This window comes from Hippocampus zosterae, chromosome 1, assembly GCF_025434085.1.
Source record: "Hippocampus zosterae strain Florida chromosome 1, ASM2543408v3, whole genome shotgun sequence".
In the NCBI taxonomy this organism is placed as follows: domain Eukaryota; kingdom Metazoa; phylum Chordata; class Actinopteri; order Syngnathiformes; family Syngnathidae; genus Hippocampus; species Hippocampus zosterae.
Window position 1 is genome coordinate 9423542 of NC_067451.1, and position 20010 is coordinate 9443551.

General features: G+C 40.4%; 1 long non-coding RNA gene across 2 annotated transcripts in view; it reads left to right on the forward strand.

Annotated features, from left to right (window-relative positions):
• The first annotated feature begins 232 nt into the window (after positions 1-232).
• The window catches only part of LOC127607610 (uncharacterized), a 95676-nt gene continuing 75898 nt past the window's right edge, over positions 233-20010 (forward strand). Inside the window, exon 1 of one of the 2 annotated variants that reach the window (XR_007964107.1) lies at positions 233-243. This is a non-coding gene — a long non-coding RNA (uncharacterized LOC127607610). Of the gene's footprint in view, positions 244-7957; positions 7969-20010 lie in introns of those variants that run through there. The other variant, XR_007964114.1, reaches the window with a different exon arrangement.

Here is a 20010-nt window from a genome sequence, read left to right on the forward strand (position 1 = left end):
TCAGAGCGTGTTCGCTCTTCACATTTCACAAAGAAGATGAACGTCCTGGAGGTGAAATCCTTGCGTGCAACGTTGTCCTCATTTGTAGCATTCTTCGCTTCAAAGTGGAGACGCCGTTAAAGCGCAATTTTCTCCTCGGGGGTTGGCAACGAAAAGCTGAAAAACACAGCAGGCAGTTTGTGAAGAAAAAACATTCTTCTTCAGATGCAAATGATTACATGCATCTTCTTCACTTTTTAACAAGTACCAAACACAAAGCACTTGTTATAGTTTGGAGTTCCCCAGGGCTCTTGACTCGGGCCACCTGTGTTCAATGTAACGCTGGCAAAATGTTCTTTTTTTATTGCATTTGATTATTGTTTGATGTTAAACCTTTCATGCACCCTGTAACCTGACAGCATGATAAGCTGTCCACTTTAGTAATGGCTGTCCCTGAAAGGGTTAAATAAATAAAATTGGTTGCACCTTGGTTCTCCTATTTCCTATCTAATTTTTTTTTTTTTTTTTTTACAATTTTGCTAACCTGAGAATAGCGGCATTCTTAAGAGTCACTTTTAGGCAACTCAGAAAGTCACATAAAATATTAGCACTGACATCAGTGTCACTGATGGGCATGAAGTTGGGTGCAGAGGATGCATGAAAGAGTCTAAAGGACTCATGCAGGAAATATAATAGGAAATTATCTGTTTTGGTTTGAAGCTGCCACTTTTGGCTCAATTTAGCAATTCAGGCAATTTTGGAAATGGCAAAATCAACATACAAACGTGTCTCAAAGACCGATGTTCAAAGAAGGTTGTCATTTTTTTTAATAAAACTGCCATTTTGGGCAAATCCAGAGATCAAACTTTGACACACTCTGATTCGGAAATTTTGAAATGAGGCCCAATTTTAAGCAAGTAACCTCGACAGATTGGCCAAAATACAGAGTTAAGATTTTTTGCCTCGGCCATCTAATATGAGTGGAGCATGGTGTCAACCTTTCAGAACATTTTGAATATTTTCAAAATGTACCACTGCAGTCTACAGATCAACACGACTACTGCATGAAAACGATCAAGAACTCATGCACGAAATTGAACAGGAAGTTGTCATTTTGATTGGAAGCAGTCATTTGGGGGGTCAAACACAGGAATGCCACAAGGGAATTCTTCCAAATGAGTTCCAACAGGAAGGATTGATCATAATGTGATAGTTAGACCAATATTCCAATGATTGGCAATGAAAATGTAGGTGCAAGAGCCCATTTGTTATTTGGTGCAGCATTAATTATTATTATTATCTGAATCACATCAGAAAGAGTTTCTTTGCTCTTTGCTCATGTTTTGAATCTCTTTTAATACAGACTGTGTGAATGCAGTAGCAGTGAAAGGCCTCGTCACTCGAGTGTGTGTGCATGGGTACGTGTGTGTGTGTGTATGAATAATTAGAAGATGAAGTGGCTCCTCTTTTCACAGCAAATACAAGCCAACTGAATTCCCTTCAATGAGTCATTATCAAAGTTCAGTGCGAGGTTGGCGCGGACACAAAAGAGCCGCCGCTGATGTTCAGCTGCATTCAAATGAAAGATTTCAAGAACACGTTGCAGACTCACCAGCAATTTGTGTCAATAACATCTATTTTTTTGCCTCCACCTGCGAGCCAAAGTGCACTTTAAGCTGTCGACCCTGAACCACCATGAAAGGTAGAAAGTTCCACGCCGACACTTTAGCAGCTACAGGACACAAGCTACCCCTGCCCTGTCATTGATGAGCACAGCATGTTCCGTTTGCAATTTTGGTTTACACTGGCATACGTGTCCAGAGATACAGTTATGCAGTCACACAGGTGTCAAGGGATACATACGTTTTAGTATGCAGGTGCCCATTAAAACTGTTGTGCAGTCATACAAGATTGTTCCGGTGGTCTGAGAATACCGGTGCTTATGAAAGAGGTGTCTAATCATTCAGTTATCTGATAGGATTTACTTCCATGTGTCCAATAATGCTTGTATCCTGGGATACAGGTGTCATGGTTGAAGGAATATAGTGTATGACGAAAGCAATATCTGGTCGAATGGTCAAAAATGAACTCGCACGTGAGAGTTAAGGTCAATATAGAAAAATATGTTTTCGTTCTGTGCTGTATTGTAAGGGAATATTGCCATATTGTTTGAATTGTCTGTCCATGCTGTTCAAGAATGGCAGCAGTTACATATAGAATACAGTACGATCGGAATCTTTTTTTATATTGCGCTTCCAGAACCGCCGCAGCTGCAACACAGCGCAATACTTTTAACCCATCGGTGTCAAACACAAGGGCCGGGGGCCAGATCCGGCCCGCCATGTCATTTTGTGTGACCCGCAAAAGCAAATCATGTGTGTCAACATGCTAAAATCTGTACGGTATTGTCACATGTAATGAATAACGTTGAGATTTTGCAATAATTTTGTTACCCGGTTTACACTCACTTGAACAATAATTGAACAAACCGTTATAATTGACATGACTGATTTCAAAACTAGTCATATATTAATGTGTTGTGTACAAGTAATAATTTTGTGGTTTCACTGTCATAGCGGCCCTCCGAGGGAAGACATAACTCCAAATTGGCCAGCCACTAAAGTGAGTTGGACACCCCTGATTTAACGTAAATGCATCACATAAATTGTTGACCGTGTCTGAGAAACCCCTAATGACGAAAATTTTCACATCTGTCTATGTCTCGTTGGGTCATTTTGTTTTTCATGACATCGAGTGGTCATCCTGCATGACAATGCAAAAATACGGATATAAAAAAGCTAAGTTAAAAAGGTGGCAGGTTTTGGGGCCGGGTGATAATGAGAACTAGGAGCCAAAAGTGTTTTATATTTCCTGTAAATGTAATGAGTTGGTCCCCCCCCCCCCACCCCCCAAGCAAAAATGACTGCTGTTGAAGCTACAAAACCTGAAATGTTCAATTGCACTAAATACATATTTTCAGGCTGACACTGATAACAATGCTCCACATCAGTACTTTCTTTGAAGGGAAATTTTCTGCCTGAATGACTGAACACTGAGGGGTTGTTGACCACCGCTGCCTTTTCCTGACGCTGTTAGCGCCGCGTTAATTAGCAGGCGGGCTTCTAATGGCAGTACGGACTGCACTCAAGTTGAGCTGAGACCTGCTGCAAGGCTGTCCATTGCGTCCCGCAGAGTACTGGGAAAATTAGGCGTACTTCATTTCGTAAACAAAGCACTGTCCTCGCTATCTGTCTAGCATAGCCGCTGATGCCTGGAGGCCAACATGAACCGAGCTATCGCTACGGTTTCAGAGTCTTTGTGACAGGCCGCTGTGTGACAGGTCTGAATTTTGTGAATAAACTCTTAATGAGTTCTTCGATTCAATTCTGAAGAAAAAAAAAAACCCTAAAATTTTACTATGAGTTAATCAAAGGGCTATTTTTAACCAGTATTTTTATATTAGAACCATGATGACAAAACCTTAAATCAAACGAATCACACTTAGTCTTCAATGCGCATTCATAGATCCAAACTGGTTTTCTACCGCTTCCCGCTTGCAGCTAGAGCCTCTATGATGGCGCCGAGAAGCTGAAGAGCCCTCCAGTGTGAAAAAAAGACAGACTTCCTCCTGATCTGATTGTACTCTTGTCTGCTGAAAAGGGTACGTTCAAAAAAAAAAAAACCTTCAGAACTCATAGGCGCCCTAATCTTGCTCACTGCACAAAAAACCTCCAAGCACATTTTCAGTTTCTCTTTCCATTTTTTTTTTTCCTGACCAGCCTTGGCCCGATTTCCACCAGTGCCTCTCTCCTTTTCAGACCAGGACAAAAGAACGAGTCGCTGAGCACTTAGCTTGAAAAATTCTCAACTTGGCATCTGGTGTCTTATTAAGATCAATGAACTAAAATATGATCAAGCAGCAATGTCACCGGTTGCTAGGCAGAGTTCATGGTTTTTATTAGCGTTAGCCACTAGCGAATACTTTACATTGAAAAACTGCATTTCCAATTTAAAACCTGGAACCTGAACTTAAATTTGAAACCTTGATTACAATTTAGTACAAGTTGAAAACACTCATCTTAAAACCCTACTTTGAAACCCTAATGCTGGCAGAAAGTCTTCATTTGAAACCAAAACCTTTGTTTAAACCCCTGACTTCAAACTCTAACCTAACCTTTGTTTGAAACCCTACCCTAAACATGAAACCACAGTTTGATACCATAAACCTACTTTGAAACCTTAACACTGGTTTTAAACTGTACTTTAAGGCCTTAACGCTTGCATGTACTGTCATTCGAATGCCTAACTTGAATTTACAACCGTGCTTTGAAACCCTGCCCCAAAAATTGAAATCCACATTTGAAATCCTGATTTCGGCCTGAATTTGAAACCTGTATTTATGTTTCAAATTGCAATTTGACAAATTAATTTATGTGTAAAACTGTTTTATCCCCCACAAAATAATAATAACTAACTTGAGTCCCAAAAGTAGATCATACAAAGGCCACCATTACAAATGACGTTGTTACGTGATTTTGAACAACCCAAATAATATAATGAATAAATAAAGCTAAATATATGTTTAGAATCTTGGAAATTGTTTTGCCATTAACTCGGTGTACTTTTTAAAAACAATTTAAATCAACTTTGCAACACAGCCTTTCCAAATGTGCGTTCGAGTGCCCAGTTACTATTTGGTGGAAGTCTGAAAAGTCTGACTTCCCACCTTACTCGAATGCAGCATAAATACAAACAAACTGACAACAAGGAACACCTGGACAACACGGGGGTGGCTGTGGGACCTGACGAGAACAGGTGGACACAAAATCTTAACGAAAAAGACATGGAACAAATCACAAGAAAACAAGACATCATACGAAACACGTTTATATGTTGTCGGAATGAAACAAAAGGCCAAATACCGGTATGGTGACTTGTAACTTCATCTTTTTGCACAAAAGTATCAGAAGATGAACAAGCAGACAAGGTGGAGGCCCGCGTTTGTATCTCAAGGCTTTTTTTTGTAATTCAGTTTGAATTACTTGGAGTGCTTTGTTGTTCTTCTCTCTCGCGCGTGTGTGTGTGTGGTCATGTCCAATGTTCAAAGCAGAGTGGACATTTCTTCTTCGTCATCCGGCAGAATTTTAATTAGCCCCGGCATGCTTGGAGATGCGCAATTTAATGAACAAAACGTCTGTGGCGTGTGTCAGCGTCGTCGTTTGGCCATATCGCCAGCTGCGATCGCGCAGCAGAAAAGGAAAGTTAATTAAAAAGATATGACAAAAGGCTGCCGGGGCTCCAGCCGCCTTTTCAATTACGCCTTCATTGTGCCTTTAAAGCTCTCAATCAGCAAACATCCTTCTTCTTCTTCTTCTCAGATTTAACGCCCCCGACCCCCTTCCGGTAGAAGACATTGTACAAGCCACCTTATAAAAGAGATAGACAGGTGAGCTGCAATGGACGATTCTGTGTGACGCAAATGCAAAAAAATGCAATTTCAATTTGCAAGAGGTGCCTTGGCACAGGGGTTGAAATTTGAATTTGGAAGCCTGATTTTAAATCCCAGTTTAAAACCCTAACCTTGGTTTCAAACTACAAACAAGGTTGAAACCCTTCTTAGAAATTGTCACCCTCTCTTGAAACCCTAATTTGAAATACTAACTTGTTTGGATTTTTTTTTAACTCTAAAGGACCACGGTGAAAAGCTGGATGTGATGTTGAAGTTTCGACATAAAAAAACAATTCAACAGATTAGTGCAGTTTTCAAATGAGTGCAACCAATTAAGCGTGGAGAGTTAAATAGGATTAACAAGACATGGGATTTCAGTGAATTATGAACTCAATTAGAGCGCAGGCCTCCGTTCAGATAGTGGTGAGCTATGATATTAAAAGTGTGGAAAAAGAGGGAAATGTAAACCGCCAAAAGGAGGTCACGTTTCATCCCGATATGTCATTTCTCCAGGATCTACAAGAGGATAAGCAGATTTCCTGGGAGATGTTAAACGGGATTGTTCATGTTAACTTTTAAATCTGGATCAAGTCTGGATTAAACCTCTTTTACTAGTTTGGTAATTGACCCTATTTTTGAAGTTGTGCATATTGAAAACAAAAGGGATTTTTCAAACTTGATTTTAGGTTATGTTTGATGACGACCTGACCTTGTACATATTACAGAATGAGACATTTTTGGTGATTGTACGACAGACTTGCCTAACAAATTCCATGTTGCTGAAACTGGAATTGGGGACAATATTTTCAAATTTATGCAAAAGAAAAAATATCTTCAAAATATCCGCATTAAATGTGAAGAGCCAACTTCATGTATCTTTTCACGCATGGCTTCTTGAGGGTTTTTTGTGGGTCTACTCATGATGAGCATACCTACCAAATTTCATGTTACTAAATTTGAGAACAACATTTTTGAATTTGTGTGATTTGCAAAAATTACAATGAAAGGGCACCTTTGTAACAATATAATTGTAACTAGCTGACTAATTGTGTCTTTTTGGGTGCTATTTATTAAGACTATTTTGTGGGTCTTGTGATGGACATTCCTACCAAATTTCATGTTGCTCAGTCATACTGACTACAGGGATTGAAATTTTAAAATCTCATGAATGACTAATATGTACCTAGAATGGATCTTTATGATCAAAATGGTCGACTTTATCTTTTTAGGGATGGCTTCCTAAGATTTTCTTGCAGGTCTACTCATGATAGACGTACCCACCATCATTCAGGTTGTTAAATTAAACTGGCTTTGAAAGCTGAATTTTCAAATTCGTGTGAATGACCAAAATCGTTCCTAAAATGTCCTTGGGCCTAAATGGCTGCCTGACTGCCATTTTTGGGCATGGCTTTTTTTGTGGGTCTACTTGTGATACACACTGCCCAAATGTCATGTTGCTAAGTGAAACAGCCTTTGCTGGCTGAATGTTCACCCCCCACTCCCATCCCCCCAAAATTAAGTTGCCTAAGAGTGTCATTATGAAATGATCCAGGCAATAGAACTACTTGAATGTTTTGCGCTATCACCCTCAGACATCTGTGGGGGAAAAAAAGAAGTTTTCAAAAGTTTATTTTCCTCATCCAGATGTTGTCTTTGCAGGAATAAATGACAGGACGCCGACAGTCAAGAATAATCTGAAGAGGAAGAGGAGGAAGTGAAGAGTAAAAACAGATTTGGAGCCTCCGCCTCCTCCGCAGAGCGTCGGTTGATATATTTTTTTTTCCATGTGCAGGCAGAGCGGAGACAAGAAGTTCATTTCAGGGCCGACTAATTCCTCCATTACAGGTGCGGGGTGACGCGGCTGGCAACATAGATAGGAAGGGCGGCGTGGCTGAGGAGGCAAGGGAAGGAAGGATGGAAAAAAAGGAAGCGAAGGAAGGATGCCTGAGAAGTTACAACTTTTGCGTCAACCACCAAAAAAGACATTTGAAAATACCCAGTAGAGCTTTCGACCGCTTCTGTCCAGTCAGGTGTCAGTCAAGGGCATTCTAAATGCCAAAAGAAGACAAAACAAATCAAAGACAATTGTCTCTGGGCCCTAATTTGAAACCCTACCCTGTCTTGGAACCATACCCTAAAATCCTAACCCCGTTTGGAAATCGCGATTTAAAAGTCAGTACACCCTTCTTTTAAACTATTAATCAGGTTTGAAGCCCTCATTTCAAACCCTCAACCAAATATTTTAATTTAAAACCTAACCTATCTTGAATTTCAAATCCTAACTCTAGTTTCAAATCTCAATCCAAATTTGAAATCTTAATTGTGTCTTGAAAATATGCATGAAGCTGCTAAAACAAGTTATTTAATCATTCCTCATTTGTAACATTCTCCGCTTCAAAGTGGAGACGCCGTAAACCGTAATGTTCTCCTCGGAGGTAGACAACGAGAAGCTGAAAAACACAACATGCAGTTTGTGGAGAAAAACTTTCTTCTTCTGTCAGATGCAAATGATTACATGCCTCCGCTTCACTTTTTAACAAGTACAAAGCACTTGTTCTAATTTGGAGTTCCCCAGGGCTCTTGACTCGGGCCCCCTGTGTTCAATGTACAGCTGACAAAATCATCTTTCTTATTTTATTGCACTCGATTGTTGTTTGATGTTAATCCTTTCATATAACCTGATCACATAAGCTGTCAATTGTAGTAACTGCTGGTTATTGGAAACCTTACTTTTGGTTTGAAACTCGACATTAAACCACCAAGCTCTGTGGAATCCCTAATTTAAATACCCACATCTAATCATTGTTTGGAACGCTGATTTGAAGCCTTACTTTAAACCCCAAAGCCAGGTTTAAAACCCTAATTGAGAATGAGCCTATTTTGAAACCCTATTCCTTAAATCTAACCTTACAGTATCTTACCAGTGAGCTTTAGATCGTTCTTAGCGATCCGCACACATGAATACATTTAATAACCAGCATCTGTGGCGTGTATGATGTATTTGCTCTAAATGTTTTATCACGCTAATAGAGAACTATTGATTATGAGCAGCTCCAAATGATGTTTTTGTACACGTAGCATCGATGGTTTCTATAATTGCGACCCGAACGTGGTGCTATTAAGAGTTGGACTTGATTACCTAACGATAAATAAATAGTTTTTTCTATATCTCCAGCTGGATGAAGTCTCAATGGAAAACTGCAGTCAATTGCAACTTCCAGGCTGTGAACTTCCTGTGAAGGCGGGGTGCATCCTTCTGCTTTAGCGAACCAAACCTTGTCGCACTTTTAAGCAACTTTGCCTCAGCGGAGCATCTGGCTAATGGCATAAGCGCTGCCGCACTAAGTTATCGGTGGTCGGAGCACGATCCTAAGCGGCATGCTAATCGATGGCGATGCCGGTGATTTATTGTTTGCTGAAGTCAGCGGCAAGGCGAGGGGGATTCTCACCGCCCAGGATTCCCTTGCTGGTGGGTCGACACACGCCGCCCTCACTTGCCTCCTGATGGCATCCGAAATGTTTTTTAAGAACCCCCCCATACCCCTCCCACTCTGACCCCCCGGCAATAACCTGCATTGCTAATGGAGACAAATGCTGCATTGCTTCCTGGGAGGCTTCACTAATTGGGTGACAGAACGAGGAAGAAAGGCATTGTGGGATGCCACAAGTGGCACTCAGGTGTTTTTGTCCTTTTGTTGGCTTGAAGATGTGAAGAAACAGGAAGTTAGCTTTAGTACTGTAAACAGATGCTATGTGGAGCAGGAGGGAATATGTGCAGCGGCGAGAATAGTCAGCAGCGTATGCAGCCATGAATAATCTAACCCTATAAATGCAGTCAAGAATTACATTAGCACCGAAAATACAAATTTTGCATCAACGGCAACTTTATACACGGGGAGTGAGTGTGGACTGCAGCAACAATGGACAGCAGCATTCTGCGGGATGTAGGAATTAATATTCGCTAGCTAAGCAGTTGGCAATCAAATAAATAGCCATGCTAACTGAGTAAAGAGAATATACGCATGGAAGCAAAAGCGAACGGCAGCAAGAATAATCAGCAGCGTTCTATTTTGCAATCAATAGCCCAACCCCATAAATGCCATTGACGATGAACTAAACACTAGCACAGGTACAGTACTACTAACTTTGAGTATATGGATACTTGATATACAGAAGTGAGTGTGCACCACAACAATAATCATCAGGAATATTCTATGCAGACATGAATATTTTATATATAAGGGCATAACATATAAACGGCAACCGTACTAACTGAATAAAGAAGCAATAAATGCACTGAAAAGCGGCGAGAATAATCAACAGTGCTGTGTGTAGGAATGGACTCTATGCATTGTCATTGGTATATTCAACAGCTCTGAGCTTCTGCTTGTCAAGGTGGAAATTTCCGAAGTTGAGACTTCAACTTCTCAGATGAAGGAATAGTTCTTCCAGCCAACTCTGTCGCATGCCTGCCATTACGTTCAGCTATTTATTTGAAAATGTTTACCGGTGAGCTAGGACTACAAAGAAAAGGCAATTTAACAATTGAAACATCGAGTGAACAAAGGTTTATGGTTTCTAGGTAATTTGGGGCGCCTGAATCAGAAATTGACGACCAACCATACTGCTAATATTGTCTAATTTTCAGAAATTTTGCTTGATTTTCATAGGAACGATGTTTTGTATCTAGAAGACTCTGCAAAGATTGCCGTCTTTTACGATATCGCAAAAAAAATTAAAGAATACAGCCTGCACATGCTTGAAAAGACAGAGACGTGTTCCATATCATATAATGACGGCGTAATTAGTGTTTTCTTAGCGTACTTAATTCAATTCAAGTCAATGTGATTTCGGGATGAGAATGTGTTGATGTTGACAGAAATAATGTAATGGCAATAAAAATAGTCATAAGGCAAGCCGAAATGTTGATAAGACAAATCAAGCTAACCTCACAACACCATGCGGGGCGACTTCAAAGTACACAAGGCAATAGTGTCAATGTATTATTGGTCAAGATTTTATTTTGAAGTTTGCCTTTGCATTAGCAGCGTGTTACGTTATGCATTTACAGCTTACTTGACGTGTCTTCATGAGGCGGGGGGGGGGGGGGGGTTCGTCTAATCGTTTTTAAAATGTGAGTTAAAAGGAGTCGTATGATTATATCATAGAGCGCAAAAGAGAAACAGAAAAAGAGAGTGTACTGTAGGCTCATGTGAAGTCACAGTATGCCGTAAAAAGTTCCTGTACGCTTGCAGCTAAAGGCTAAATATGAGAAGCGACTGTACTCTGCGTACAGCCCCCGACTTAAAGCATTTGGGTATAATATAATATTGAATAAATGGGCGGCCCGGTAGTCCAGTGGTTAGCACATCGGCTTCACAGTGCGCTGGCGACCGATTCAGGGTGTCCCCCGCCTACTGCCCGAAGGCAGCTGGGATAGACTCCAGCACCCCCCGCGACCCTAGTGAGGATCAAGCGGCTCGGAAGATGAATGAATGAATGAATAAATGTATGCATGACAAACTACAATAAAAAAATCCAGTTAGCATCTTATCGAAGGAGATTTGATTAGAACAAAAGCTGCAAGAATAGTCGGCGCCGTTGTGTGTGATGAGTGCTCTCTACGCAACACTTCTGTTGTCCTCTGCGAGTTCCGTGTTGATGATTACGCTCCATTAAAAAAAAAACAGTGTTTTGATCTCCTTTCATCTTGTCTTTCCTCAAGTGTTTTCCCACCAAGAAATAATTGGAGCGCCCCCACTTGCAAGCCCTCACTCCCATATTTATTCCCATTGTCAGTACCATCCCGTGGGAAGAAGCTCATTTCAATTCCCGCTCAGAAAAGCACTCTCAAAATAAATAAATAAATAAATAAAGGAACGCCTTGACCCTCGCCACCAGCAGATGACCAGAGAAGGCTGCAAACATCTTCCCACAACTCCCACACCCCCCACCAGAGTGCATTGTGGGAAAGGTCCCCGATGGCTCCTCATGGATGGCTTTTTTGTTCTCGGCTGCGGAAAACGTCCTCCCACTAGAGCTGCTCGTCTTAAAGGAAGCGATTAAGCACCAAATGTGGGCTACTTTTAGACCCCATTATCTATTTTCTCATACAGAAAATAACAATTGTAATAAGTGTGCCGGTGCTGCCCGGCAACTGGTTAACCCTGCACCCCAACCGACGCTTTAAATTTGACGCTTTATTTCTTTGTCAACAGGTTTCTGAACGTCACATCTGCACGTTTTGGATGGTTCTGGCATATGCAAATGAGGTGGGTGGGGCCAGTTAAACGAATCTGGAAAAAGGGCAACGTTTAATGAATTTCAATGAAATGATTTGATTTAAAAAATAAAAATATATATACAGCAGGGTTTTTCCTTTCCATAAAATAATTAAATGCAAAAAAAATTATGAAACAAAATTAAAAACGTGGCAGTAAATTAACTGCATTGATTTAAAAAATTCAATTAGTTTTATTCCTTAAAGTAACATAATTGACAAGAATGACTTGTACATACATTAAAAAATATATTTTTAGATCATGATTTCATTGAGAGAATTAATGATGAAAACAAAACCAAAATGTTTTTTGCAGGATCAAGATTTATTTTTTATGAATAAATTGAGAAAATAAGTTGGGAAAAATATTGAAACTTAAAGATTTTGAAATGAGGAAACATTTTGTTTCCTCATTTCAAAATACATGAAGAGATTAAAAATTAAAGAAGTGAAGCACCTTTTTTAAAATTAAACATTTGATGCATTTAAAAAACATTTATAAACTAAGATACATTAATCAATATCAACACCAGAAATACTTGAAGCAAGGTTTATTTTTTTTCAAAATATAAAAAAAATGAAATTAAAAAACTAAGAGAAATATTACTCAAATAAAATACATATCAATGGAATATGCAGTTTCATTTTTACATTGGAAAACAAAAACACTTATGACAATATACAGTAATACAATGCAGTTTTTTTTTTTGTAATGAGTGGGTGCTAGAAGATGCAAGGTCACGCGTCGCAAACCCGTCGAGATTTCCAAGCTTATTAACGACACTCGAGAGCAGCCCCCCACGCCCACTTCCCAAGACGGCTTTCGTTGCAAATTACTTGCCGTGTGTGTGTGCGTGCGTGCGCGCAGTTCAGCATTCATCTGGAATGCAAATAACACAGGATTTCCATATGAATGTGCATTTATGATGTGGAGCGTATGTATTTCCAGAGATGGAAATTCATCCTCATTTCCATCCAACACATCTCGGCTCGTCTTTAAAGGCAGCCTGACGTCATCCTGTCAATCATTTTGCAGGGTTACCTCTTTTTTTCTTTTTTTCTTTTTTTTTTTTAAATTACATACTGTATTTTTATGCAAAAAGCGTAACGTATATTTTATGAGGCAAAATCAGAGCAGAGCTTGCGGTGTTGTGTCATTATGTGAAAATGAGCATTTTGTTTATGTTTTTACAGCATTTCTTTTATTATGTCAAGTCTTTTATTTCATTCTGGCACCCGCATTTTTCATCCTTCCATATATGACATGCGATTCATACCATTCAAATGCAAAAAAATAACAAGCCCTTCCGACCTCAATATGTTGAAGTCAATCACAACATCCTGGAAACTGTGTTCACTTCCCCCCAAAATGTTTTAGATTCAACATTACCGACACTCCCAAATGAATGTAGACATTTTACCGACTGACCTCCTGCTTTCCACAGCACTGCTGCATGAAAGCATTCACTTCTTTCATGCCACCATAGAAACTTTATTTTCCAATACCGCATTCCACATATTCACAGATTTTTCAGTATTCCCCGTTTTCCAATTATTCCAATTTCCCAATTAATGCTGACTTTTTTTACACCTCCTCATTCGGCATTTCCCAACAGATTCAAGCAATTTAGATTTGAAAACACACTGCTTGTTGACAACATTTTGGGAACTGAACAATCACATTTCCCAAATTCCCCCCATTTTTCAGGATTGCATATTCTCTGTCAAGCTTCCCAAATGAATGCGCATATTTTACTATCTGGCCTCCTGCTTCCACATTTTTCAAATCATTCTAACTTGAATTCTCCAAATTCCCACATTTTCCATACACCAAATCCTTTACCCTTTCAGGTACAGCAGTTACTACAGTGGACAGTTTATTGTGTTATCACATTACAGGGTGCATGGAAGGGTTAAATTCATGGAGATATTTTTCAATTATCGTTTTACTCAGTCTTGCATTTAACATGTCGTCTTTTCAGCATTCACATGCCATCTTTGCAGAAATGAATCATGGAAGGATTACGGGATAAATGTGGATACCGTGATCACGAGTGTGTAAAAATTGGCCAAAATGAAAGAAAATGAAGCACGAAAATACATCATAATCATGTTGTGTCTCTTTTTAATTGCTTATTATATGTCATGGACAACATATAAGACAAGACAGTCATTGCGTAAGTTTGCTTCAAGCGTGTTTTGCATTTTAACTGTCTTTTTCCATCATTAATCTCCACGTGTCCATAAATAAATTAGGTCATGGTACTCCAGTATTTGTGTGTTTTATTTTCTTCTTCTTGGCTGAGGATGGACACTCATGAAATATGACCATTAGCCACGTTTTGACGGATGCGACACATTAGGCCCGGCCGGGCTAACATCTTTATTTTGGTACTCATGTGGCCGTAAAGGCCTCATCGTCGCCGTCTTCATCATCGTCACTGTCAGTTTGTACACAACAGGACGTGACTATGAAGATCTCGTGTGCATACAAGCTAAAGACTGACTGTGCAAAATCACACGGGATTGAATGTACGGTATGTGCAGGAAACGTGATATTGTGCTTAATTTTTTTTTTATGTGGAAAATAGCATTTTGTAGGACTGGATTTTTATATTTATAAAACGGTAATGGTATAATTCCATAGAATGTAATAAATTAGGCTGTGTTTGTTATACTTTTTACTTCAATTCACCGGGCATTGTCCTGCTCCTTGGATGCATACAATGGCCACTAAGGGGAAGGTAGTATCATGCAAACATTCTGACAGACATCGATTGCAGATTTCATAGGTCTGACTTATAACTGCCCAATAACACCTTCGTAATCTAATTTCATTTTTAACCATTTTTCAATTTAAACGTCACAATTTTGGTAGATTTAGTAAATCATAAGGACAGAGTAAGAAAATTACTGATTTGCGGTCAAATTTCAAATTTTCCTGTTTCCTTGTTGCTCTGCAGACTTGACAAAAGTGGATCATAACTGCCACATCACAAGAATGTTGTTTTATAAAAGTCACTTAGTTCAAAATCATCCTGGTTAAATATGTTTGTGCTTCTGTTAAGCTCCAATTTCAAAAACAAGTCAGGCTTGAATAAGTTTTGACATTTAATCATGCCACAAATGGAACGTTAAGTCTATTGGCTTTATTTGTAAGCAGCCTACTTTATTTCTCAGGCTTCCTTTTGTTGAAGTGGAGCCTAAGTTTTCCTCATCCGGTAATTTGTGGGTGTATTTCGATGGAGAGGGAGGGCGTGTCCTCTAAACGACATGATTTTTTTAAAAAGTAATCTTAACTGACATTATCATGATGCTTGAATAATGCACAACGGCATCAAGTATTCATCCTGTATTGAACAGAGACCTGCCCGAAGGCGCACACAAGATGTGTGTGTGTGTGTGTGTGTGTTGGGGGGGGTTATTGGCACAGGCTGGTGTTGATATTGCAGCCCCTCAGGAGCAACAAAGGGAAGATTTAAGCAAAAAGTAGCTTTTGTTGCGCTTTATTGATGTTTTGTGTTCATCCGGGCAGAGAAGAACACAAAAGTTTACACAGTCTGGATGCCATTTGTAACGATTGCTGCACGGTGTGCGCTGACCTCATCTGGCGGGTTGCACTTTCTACTCGAGATGTATTGACTGCTAATAATAAAAATCAGAAAAAAATTGTATACAATAAAAAAGTGTAGAAAGATGTGAGGGCTTCATACTTGGATGAGAGCTCAATATGAGCCAACATTCAGACAAAAAAAATGGAGGAAAAATAAATACACTCTACTGGTATTCAACTACAAGTATAAATACAGAGAATAAATTGTAATGGAGCTAAAATTTTAAAAAATCATTAAATAACAGCAATTGAAAAGCATGCTCTAAAATAATACTATCCAATGCTAACTGTTCGTCCACCCGCATATCAGGTAAAACTGTCTATCCATCAAACACATGTGGTCCAATTTTTGGGCAAGAATCTCTCTCATCTAACTAAAGTCTCATCAAACTTTTCGCATGGCTGCATTTTTTTTTTTTATATATTTACGTTTCGAAGAAAGGGGCATTTGCGCTGTTGTGGGAGTGAACACAGCCGACTTGCTTCCTGGCCAATGAAAGTGTCTCCTCCCCGCTTGACTGAAATGGAAAGAACACACTCTCCATCATCCTAAACTCATTTACCATTCACAATTCACCATGAAAATCATCTCTTCAAGAGCACAGGTGATTGCTAGATCGAAGAAACTTTTCAACAAGCATGAATCATTTTGCTTTAATGAAGGTAATAGTGTTCACTTTAAATTCCACAGAATTCATTTCAATAAAAGTTTATTTTTTTTGTGTGTGACTTTTGCAGTGATGTCCAAGGACTACTTGTGAGTGTTTGCCTTGTGCTCAACACACTACTTCTGCTTCAGGGGGAAAAAAATGGCGATTTTGAGGGTCGCCGGAATCGAACATGTTTGTGCCACTGAAATCGAACCACGCCCTGAGCACCCCCCCCCCCCCCCCCCGCCACCTTCTACCCCTCCTCCTCCTCCTCTTCCTCATCTTATTATGAAAAGTGTCCTCTGGGTGCGAACATGAAGCAATAACACAGCGGTGGCGGCTAATTGCGTTAGCCAAGCAGCACAGTGGCTGGCGAGCGGGACAAAGGGCAAAAATCTAATAGTCAGGTGGCAATATGGCAACCAAATTAGAGCATTAGTTTTCATCAGTGTCCTCCCGTTAGCCGGAGGGGGGTGACGAGGAGCGGCTACAAAACATCCCAATCTAATTGCCAGCGTGCAAACGTGACTGGAGGGCCGGGCGAGTGGCGGTGTTAAAGATGTGATGTCATTCTTTGGAGACACAAGCAGCTTTGATGGGCCACAACACCCCCAAGGCCGTTTCATTAGGTACAGCAGCCAATTGCGTAAGTGGCGGGTGATTTGACCAATACAATACAATACAATACATGCTGATTTATATAGCGCTTTCACAACAGCAGACCAGTGAGTTTAATTCAGTCCGTGTTCATGTTTTGTAGTTTTAGCACCACACCAGATACTTTTTCAAAATACTATGGACAAAGTTGATGTGAGCATGTTGGCTCGGCCCTTGTCAAGGGTTCCAAGCGTTCATGTGTGCCCCTTGCAAAATGAATTTCCCACCTCTGCACTAACTTACAGTACATATATTGATGCTATCCCAAAATTAGAACGTGGACAAGACAACTGTATATTACCCCTTTCATGCACCCTGTAACCCACATGTGTCACAGTCAAGGCCCGGGGGCCAAATCTGGCCCATCACATCATTTTACGTGGCCCGCGAAAGCAGATCAAACATGTCAACTTCCGTGATGCTTAAAATTCTCATATGAGATAAGAGAGGTATTCTAAGCATTTTCTTGTTACCAAACCCCCCATGATAGTAACTGAAACAAGAGTTGAATCAACAGTTATTCTTGACTTTTTTGGATGATTTCAGTCATAACGGCCCTAAAATGGAAATGCTAACTACAATGTGGCCCGCAACAAAAATGAGTTTGACACCCCTGCTGTAACCTGATAACATGGTAAGCTGTCCACTATAGCAATTGCTGTCCCTGAAAGGGTTAAATGAAAAGGATTTTTTTTGTTACTTAATTGGAGTGTTAAATTCCCAGGCACTGAAAAAATGTTGCCTTAAAAATCAATAATATATACTGCCTATGTGCATATATGAGGGCACGATGAGCAAATGGTTAGCACGCCAGTGTCACAGTGCAGAGGTCGTGGGTTCGATCCCATCTCTGGTCTTCTTGTGTGGTTTACATGTTCTTTCCGTGCCTGCGTGGGTTTTCTCCGGGTACTCCGGTTTCCTCCCACATTCCAAAAACATCCATGTCAGGCTGTTTGAACACTCTGAATTGTCCCTAGGTGAGAGTGTGAGCACAGATGGTTGTTTGTTTCTGTGTGTCCTGCGATTGGCTAGCAAGCAGTTCAGGGTGTCCCTCGCCTACTGCCCAAAGACAGCTGGGAGAGGCTCCAGCACGCCCGCAACCCGTGTGAGGATAAGCGGATCAGAAAATGGATGGATGGATGGAAGAAATTTCATCTGTGCTGTATCAAATTTGACAATAATTGTCTCGTCTGCCTTTCCACTGCTTGGACTTCAATATTGGTAGCTACACAATTTTACGCTACTTGTACAAACGTTTTCGTGTGCGTTGAATGTTGTCACCGAGCAAGGAGGGAAGCCAAGTGACAAACAAAGCCGGTTGCGGTAAAGGCAAGGTATTTAGTGCTCATGCCGGTGTTGTAGCCGACGTCACTGGGCCGATAGCAGTAAACGGTACGCGAGGGCGATCGCGCCATGCCCTCCCAGCACAAAGAGACGCTGACCTTTTGTCCATGACGCCTCCCCCTCTCGCTTGTCTTTTGTGCCACATTAATGTCGTTTTCCCCATCTGGCTGAGGCCTCGGCGCAAAGAGCAAAATAATTACCGCTTTTGCTGAAAGACGCTGCGTTATGGACTGATTTAAAGCAAATGTTCGCCTGGGCCAGAAGGTCGGCCGCGCCAAACTTGTTACATAGAGGGAGTGGGTGTGGGTGGAGGGGGCGACAGGAAGAAGTGAAAAAATAAAAACCAGTAAAGTTGCAGGTGTTTGAAGATTAAATAATAAGCTTTTCCCTTATTAGGGATTGGCGAGTACTGATACAAATTGGTATTGAGCCGATACCAGTCTAATTTTAAGGTATCAGGTACTAGTAGAGGTTGCCGATAACAGCCACTTAAGGCAAAAAAATCTGACATTGAGTAAGTCCTCCTCAGAAAGAATGGTAATGTTCACGGTGTATTATTTTTGCATTAAATTATTTTTAAAATATTTTTATCGCTAAAGTATTGGAAGTTATGCTACTTGGTATCGGAACATCATCAAAGCGTGAATATTTGTATTGGTATTGGTCTGTAAAAAGTGGTATCGAACACGCATAGCTCTTATGTTCAATTAATCAGGGACCAGTCACTTCGTCGGTCAGCCATTCATTTCATTTGTTGGTAAGTCTATTTTTTATTTATTTATTTTTTGGTCATGAAGTTGTGTGGTTAATCAATCAGTCAATCTGTCAGGCGGCCGCTTCGTCATTCATTGGTCCGTTAGTTGAGGAGTAAATCAGTCAGCTGCCAAGTTTATCCCAAAATTGATCGGTCAGTTAGCTGGCCAGTCTATCAGTCATTCGGCCGGCACTTAGCTCTTTAGTTGTCAGTATTTTCGTTGGTTTGTAGCTTGGTTCGGTGATCAGTTTCTTAGTCAGTCCATCGGTACATCGGTTGGTCAGTCTGTCTATATTAAATTGGCAGTTTGGCTTGTCAGTAAATTAATCAGCCAGGCAATTGGTTCGCTCATTTTGTTTCTTGGCTGATGGGTTGGCTCGTTGATTGGCTGAAATGTCGGTAGGTCTGTTGGTCACTCAGGCGGTCAGTCTTGTTTGTTAGTTAGCTAGATAGATAGATAGATAGCTAGTTAGTTAGTTGGGCAGTCCCTTGGTCGGTTGGCTAACGGGTATACCTCATTCATCTAAAATAGTTTTTCCACTCTATCTACCATGTAATACGTTGCAGTGGCGGCCATAACAATCTTGTCTTCTCCTTACGACGACATAAATTAGCCCAGCCCATTGTGCAACGCACGTTAGCTGGCCGCAATATTTTCCATGAAGTCAACGGGCTTTGAAGTGTCAGGTTGAGGAAACATCACGTATCGAACGTCGCCGCCTTGCACGTCTCAGTACGGCCCGGTTAATAATTCACAGTGGGAAAGTGGCAGAGTGAGCCAGCTCAAATCAAAGAATAATAAGTCTTTTTTTCTTCTTCTTCTTCTTCTTCTTCACACAGCTGCAGGTGAGGCGTCATATCGCTGCCCATCAAATATTCACACAGCCGAAGGGGGAGTGGGAGACGGGGCCTCTTTTTGATGGACTGGACAAAGGAGTGATGCTTTTTTTTCACCCCTTATTTATTTATTTATTTATTTATTTAGAAAAATGTCTTTTTGGCCGTGAGTGTGTTTTCTTTTAGATTTTCATGAGGAAAAACTAATATTTTTAGGGGAAAAAGCTCAATAGTAGTAATAATAGTATTGCCCGCGACACTTGTGAGGATAGGATTAAAAAATGGATTATTATTATTATTATTATCATCATCATTATTATTGACAAACGAAAAATGTAAGAACACAAGGAAGCACAAGGAACACAACCGAATGTTGACCTTTCTTTAATCACCAGGCTGGCGTGTGACTGACTGATCTTTACTAAAAGTCGAGCGTGGTGCAACTTT